Below are 6816 nucleotides of genomic sequence, written 5' to 3'. Positions count from 1 at the left end.
GGCACTCTGGCTCTGGGGTTCCCCCATGTTGAAGGACCCTTTGGAACCTGCCACTCAACTAGGACCTGCTGAAAGTGCTGTGCCACTGATGGGTCTGGTTATGAGCTTCTCCCCGCAGGGATGGTGACTTGCTGCCCCCTCCCACATTTCTGCTACTTCTGCTTGCTTCTCCCACCCTTAGGTCTTGTAGGAGCTTCTGCTTAGAGCAGTGAGAAGAGAGTGATTCAGAGGGAACTGCCTCCATCTAAAGACAGTGGTTGAGAGGGGACACAGTTATGAAGGGGAGGGAGGTAAAGCAAAACTGATGTGTCCTCAGAAAAAGAATTCGATGTAGTTTTCCTTTCCTTCCCTTAAAATAATAATGATAGTAATGACAACTTTAAGAAAAATAAGAGAAAATATATTTGTACGCTTCTACGCACATATAATTGGAAAGTGTAATATAAATAGACTTTTTTTTTTAAGGGTAAAGTGGTTTGTGGGGAATTCAGTCCATATGGTCTCCTTAACATAGTTTGACAAGCGGCCATGACAGTTCAAGGTTCATAGATTTTCGGGCATGATTTTGGCCCCCAGGGGATGTTTTGGCAGAGTCTGGAGGTATTTTTGGTTGTCACAACTGAGGAGGGCGCTGCTGGCATCTAGTGGGTACAGCCCAGGGATGCTGTTCAGCATCCTGTAGGGCACAGGACAGCCTCCACGACAAGGAATGATCCAGCCCAAATTTCAGTGATGTCAAGGCTGAGAAATCCTACCCGAGAACACAGTTTCCCCCCTCACCTGATAACAGACTGTCCGGAGGTGTTTGTTAAAGAAGAAAGCACCCCAACCTGGCATAAGGAACCCGAGTTTCCACGAATGGGGCCTAATAAAGAATTTCAAAGCTTCTTGGCATGATGGAGTCAGCACCCGTCCTTCTCCTGGTGAGAGTTAAGAAGATCCAGTGGAAGGACCTTGTCCAGGGTCAGCAGCGGAGTCAGGACCCAGATTTCCAGCTTCCTAGTACAGGGCTATTCTGACCACCTCACAAATAGCAGGGATGGTCATGTCCTCCCTCCCTGCCACTCTCAGAAACCGGCATGCAGGTGGGGAGACCTCCCGGCCAACCTCAGGACAGAGCCTGATCTGGGCCACCGCTTGGCGAAGAGGCCTGTCATGGGTTGGGACCCCTAGAAGCCGAGCCTGAGACCAGGGTCTGTGGGCATGTGATTTATCGAGTGAGAGCTCTTGGAAGAAACCAGTAAGGGAGCGAGGGAAGCAGAAGTAGTAAGGGGAAGGAACACAAGTCTGGTTTCAGCAGAAGTTTAGCTACGGCATGTCCTCAGGGAGCACGACCTGCCCCCCAGGACCCTTCCCACCTTGAGGCAAAGGAGGGGGGCTTCTGCACCCCTGACTACCTTCTCCCCATCAGTCACTGCTGTTGGCCTGGGGGACCCTGGGGAGGAAAGCAGTGATGTGCTGTTGCCAACTCCTATCAGCTGGTGAGACCAACTGCACTAGTTCAGTGACATCACATTGGGAGCTTGAAATTGGCCAAGGGGGGAATATTTACACTGGGGAAATCGGCAAATGCTACAAACCAGTACTTTTTTCTGTGAGCCCTTGTTCCAGCACACCCCTGGGGAGAGGGCTGTGTGACTCCCAGGTGGTGGCTTCAACGTGCCACAACTAAGGAGCTGGCAAGCCGCAACTAAGAGCTGGTGCAACCTAATTAATTAATTAATTAATTTAAAAAAACAGTACAACTGTAAACACTAGAGAAGGCTATAGCTGTTAGGCGAAGCCCCAGCAGGAACTAAGGATGGGCAAAGCCTAACTAACCCGAAACTGCATCTGGTGATGCCACAGCATGTGTCCCTCCCCAACCCACTGCAGTGTCCGTGTGAGCAAAGAATGTCGCCTGCCGTTTCAGTAAACAAAAGATGTTGAGGCCATCAAGCCACCAGCCTCTGCAGCCATCCCCGACAGTGCACTCTGAGGGGATTCAGGATGGAGAAAAACAGGATACGGGCCCTAGACAATTCAGGTGCATATCAAAGGAGTAACTTCAGTAAGCCCAGACTCTTGCATCTTCCCGCACATAGAAAAGTGCTAAATTCATTAACTTGAGATGTCTGGTTTTCTTGGGTTGGTCAGTGCCCATGCGGTTAGGAAAGCTGTGTCTGCTAGCTGACAACGAAGTCAGGATTCCATCCTCCCACGGGGACTGGGAGAGAGGCCCTATCTTCCTGATAATTACTTTTCAAAGGAATCTTCCCCAGGCCCTAGAGAAGGCACCCCTGAGTTGTAGGAGATGCAGATACATCTCAAAGAGACAGAGGAAGGATTAACAGTTGTAAGCCCTTTTGAATAGATCTCTGAGAAATGGAGACTGGAGTCTATGTCAGGTGTTGGCTAGAACAGTAGTAAATTTTCTTGGCGGCTTGGAGCTTGCCCAGGCAGGCATTTGACGGGGGGCTAGGGTCTTCCTAGGGACAAGGCCTTATGCTCCTAGAAGCCGTGCTAGGGTTTGGTCCTCTCCCAGTGCAGGGATTTGGACAGAGTCCTTAGCTCTCACCAGGGACCCTTTTCCTGGCCCCTCAACCTGAGCTGGCCCGTGCTCTGGGTTCCCCAGGCACTGGCATTCCCTGGGTAAATTATCACATTATTGTGATCACTTGTTTTATTTGTGTTCTCTGATGGAAAACTGCCTGTGATGAGAGCCTGTTTGTCCTGTGCTGCTGTATGTCCAGCGCCTGGCCAGGGAGAAACACTTAAGAAATGTTGAATGAATTAATGAATGTTTAAATGAATGAATGAGTCCCAAGTAAGAAGCATCTAAGACAAGGTGGATTTAGGCAGAACAAACTGGGGGAAATGGGGGGAAGGTGAAAAGCCAGACAACCTGGGAGCCTGTTATACTCTCTTTAGAACCAGAGAGAAGTGAGTTTTGACAACTGTGTCAGATGATGGTTTGAGGGCCATGGGAGCTGCAGGCATTTAATGCCCCACTTGGACTTCTGTCCTGGGCTGGGCTGCTCCATGCTGGCCTTTTCCCCTGGACGTGGGAGTGAGAGCAGCGACCGGAAATCAATGAGTCGGTTAATTCCACTTCGCATCAGCTCTCCCCTCCCTCCCCTGCTATCTCACTTGTTTCCCCAGCAAGCAATCGAGCACTATAGAAGGTGCAGAATTAGTGAGAGAATAAGCTTTTAGAGGGAACTCATCAAAGTGACAGACTGATCTCCTTTGAGAGCAAATCTCTGGAAAACTGAATAACCTGAACGGTACACAGCCTCCTCCCTCTTGAGGCAGGTGGTGGGCAAGGACACGTGAAAAACATCCTCTTCTTGCCCTCCCTGGGTGTAAGTCCTTTTTGCAGGGAAAGCTGTCCAAGTAATTAATAGAAGTAATTAGGGGTTCGGTGGTCACGAATGGAAATCTTTCAGTACCCAGCCACCAATGCCAAGCTTGGGCCGTGCCAAGGAGAGGCGAACACAGGGTGGTGGTGGGGGGAGGGTCCAAAGAGGAGAAGAGGCAGCCACCGCCATAGCCCCACAGGATGCGGTGATCTGAGGGGGGCTTGTTCTCCCTGCTCTCAGACTAAAGGCAAGCTGTGAAGTCTGGGGGTTTGCGTCCATAATCAGCAGCCCACACCAGGCAGAGGGGAAGGATTCAGAGCTACAACAAAGACGGGCAACTGCTAAGGAAGGAAATACAAGTGGTTCCTGACATTACTGCAGCCCAAGACTCAGAACTGTGCCCTCTGCAAGGTGAAGAAGCGCTTTAATGTACTCAGTATGTCTTGTAAACCCTTCCTTGGTTGTATTCCTCACACGTTATGTGTGGCTTTCAAGTCTTTAGAAATGGTGGAAATTTTTCCATCCACCCATTCACCCATCCATCCATCTACTCACCCATCCATCTATCCATCCATCCATCCACCCACTCATCCATCCATCCGCTCACCTACTCACCCATCCATCCACCTTCCCATCCATCCATCCATCCATCCACCCACCTCATCCATCTACTTCACAGATATTTATCAGGTTCCTGCCAAACCCACAACAGGGCTAGGCTCTGGGCATACAAGACAAACAAGACAAGCATGGACCTTGCTCTTGCACTTTACAATACAGAGAGGAGGAAACAGTACACAAGCAAGCAAACAAAACCCGAGAAGCCCACACAACGAGTCCTGTGAAGAGAATGAAACAGGGTGATAATGGGTTAGAGGGTGACAGGTAAGGGTTTCTTCAGCTCGGATGGGCAGCAAGGACTTGTTGAGAAAGTGACCTTTGAGCTAAATGACAAGACGGAGAAAAGATCTAGGCGGAGAACATCCCAGGATGAGGGGACAGCCAACTGCAAGGGCCCTTGACTGAAGAAGCCAAGGGGCTGAAAAGAGTGAGTGATGGGGACCTGGGTGGGGGGAGGGGGAGAAGTCAGCAAACTTAGGGACCACTCACAGCAGCACCACACAATCTGAGGGCCAGCTTGCTTGCCCTCCCAATACTCATGTGAATACCCTGGTACTCACATACCAGAAACTTTTATTACTCTGCTATTTTAATGCTCCAGTAATACTCCTCCCAAATACTCTGTTAGGACCATTTCAGTGGCTGTAGGTCAAGTGCAATAAGATGGCTTGGACCCCAGCGTGGACTCTGTCTCACCTCCTCCCTCTCTTGGACTTCCTTCCTTGAGGGAGGCCACATGGTATGGCCCTCTTCAGATGGGAAAGTGTGTGTTCCCCTGTTCATGTGACAGTTGAGGGCTCCTTTCTGCCAGGCCTGGTAAAGGGTTGGTGTTTAGTGATGGTGACCCACTGGCTCTGACCTCATGGAGAATCTCTGGGTACAGAGGATTCCATGGGGCAGGGGGATACATCCACAGTGCCAGCTCAGAGCCACCTGGTGGGGATGTCCTGCCCTTGCATTTCTTTTTCTTTTTTTTTTTAGCACCTTTATTGGAGTATAATTGCTTTACAATGGTGTGTTAGTTTCTGCTTTATAACAAAGTGAATCAGCTATACATATACATACATCCCCATATCTCCTCCCTCTTGCATCTCCCTCCCACCCTCCCTATCCCACCCATCTAGGTGGTCACAAAGCACTGAGCTGATCTCCCTGTGCTATCCTCCTCCCTCTCTTGGACTTCCTTCCTTGAGGGAGGCCACATGGTATGGCCCTCTTCAGATGGGAAAGTGTGTGTTCCCCTGTTCATGTGACAGTTGAGGGCTCCTTTCTGCCAGGCCTGGTAAAGGGTTGGTGTTTAGTGATGGTGACCCACTGGCTCTGACCTCATGGAGAATCTCTGGGTACAGAGGATTCCATGGGGCAGGGGGATACATCCACAGTGCCAGCTCAGAGCCACCTGGTGGGGATGTCCTGCCCTTGCATTTCTTTTTCTTTTTTTTTTTAGCACCTTTATTGGAGTATAATTGCTTTACAATGGTGTGTTAGTTTCTGCTTTATAACAAAGTGAATCAGCTATACATATACATACATCCCCATATCTCCTCCCTCTTGCATCTCCCTCCCACCCTCCCTATCCCACCCATCTAGGTGGTCACAAAGCACTGAGCTGATCTCCCTGTGCTATGTGACTGCTACCCACTAGCTATCTATTTTACATGTGGTAGTATGTATAAGTCCATACCACTCTCCTACTTCATCCCAGCTTACCCTTCCCCCTCCCCGTGTCCTCAAGTCCATTCTCTACATCTGTGTCTTTATTCTGTCCTGCCCCTAGGTTCTCAGAGCCATTATTTTTCAGATTCCATATATATGTGTTAGAATACGGTATTTGTTTTTCTCTTTCTGACTTACTTCACTTTGTAGGATAGAATCTAGGTCCATCCACCTCACTACAAATAACTCAATTTCATTTCTTTTAATGGCTGAGTAATATTCCATTGTATATACATGCCACATCTTCTTTATCCATTCATCTGTCGATGGACACTTAGGTTGCTTCCATGTCCGGCTATTGTGAATAGAGCTGCAATGAACATTGTGGTACATGACTCTTTTTTTTTTTTTTTTTTTTTTGCATACCTGGGCCTCTCACTGTTGTGGCCTCTTCCGTTGTGGAGCACAGGCTCTGGACGTGCAGGCTCAGCGGCCATGGCTCATGGGCCCAGCCACTCCACAGCATGTGGAATCTTCCTGGACTGGGACATGAACCTGTGTCACCTGCATTGGCAGGCAAATTCTCAACCACTGTGCCACCAGGGAAGCCCACATGACTCTTTTTAAATTATGGTTTTCTCATGGTACATGCCCAGTAGTGGGATTGCTGGGTTGTATGGTAGTTCTATTTTTAGTTTTTTAAGGAACATCCATACTGCTCTCCATAAAGGCTGCAACAATTTACATTCCCACCAACAGTGCAAGAGGGTTCCCTTTTCTCCACACCCTCTCCAGCATTCATGGTTTATAGATTTTTTCATGATGGCCATTCTGACGGGTGTGAGGAGATACCTCATTGCAGCTTTGATTTGCATTTCTCTAATAATTAGTGATGTCGAAAATTCTTTCATGTGTTTGCTGGCAATCTATATATCTTCTTTGGTGAAATGTCTATTTAGGTCTTCTGCCCATTTTTGGATTGGGTTGTTTGTGCTTTTGATATTGAGCTGCATGAGCTGCTTGTAAATTTTGGAGATTAATCCTTTGTCAGTTGCTTCATTTGCAAATATTTTCTCCCATTCTGAGGGTTGTCTTTTCGTCTTGTTTATGGTTTCCTTTGCTGTGCAAAAGCTTTTAAGTTTCATTAGGTCCCATTTGTTTACTTTTGTTTTTATTTCCATTTCTCTAGGAAGTGGGT

Source organism: Physeter macrocephalus, chromosome 3 (genome assembly GCF_002837175.3).
Source record: "Physeter macrocephalus isolate SW-GA chromosome 3, ASM283717v5, whole genome shotgun sequence".
Lineage (NCBI taxonomy): Eukaryota > Metazoa > Chordata > Mammalia > Artiodactyla > Physeteridae > Physeter > Physeter macrocephalus.
This window is presented reverse-complemented; position numbering follows the sequence as displayed.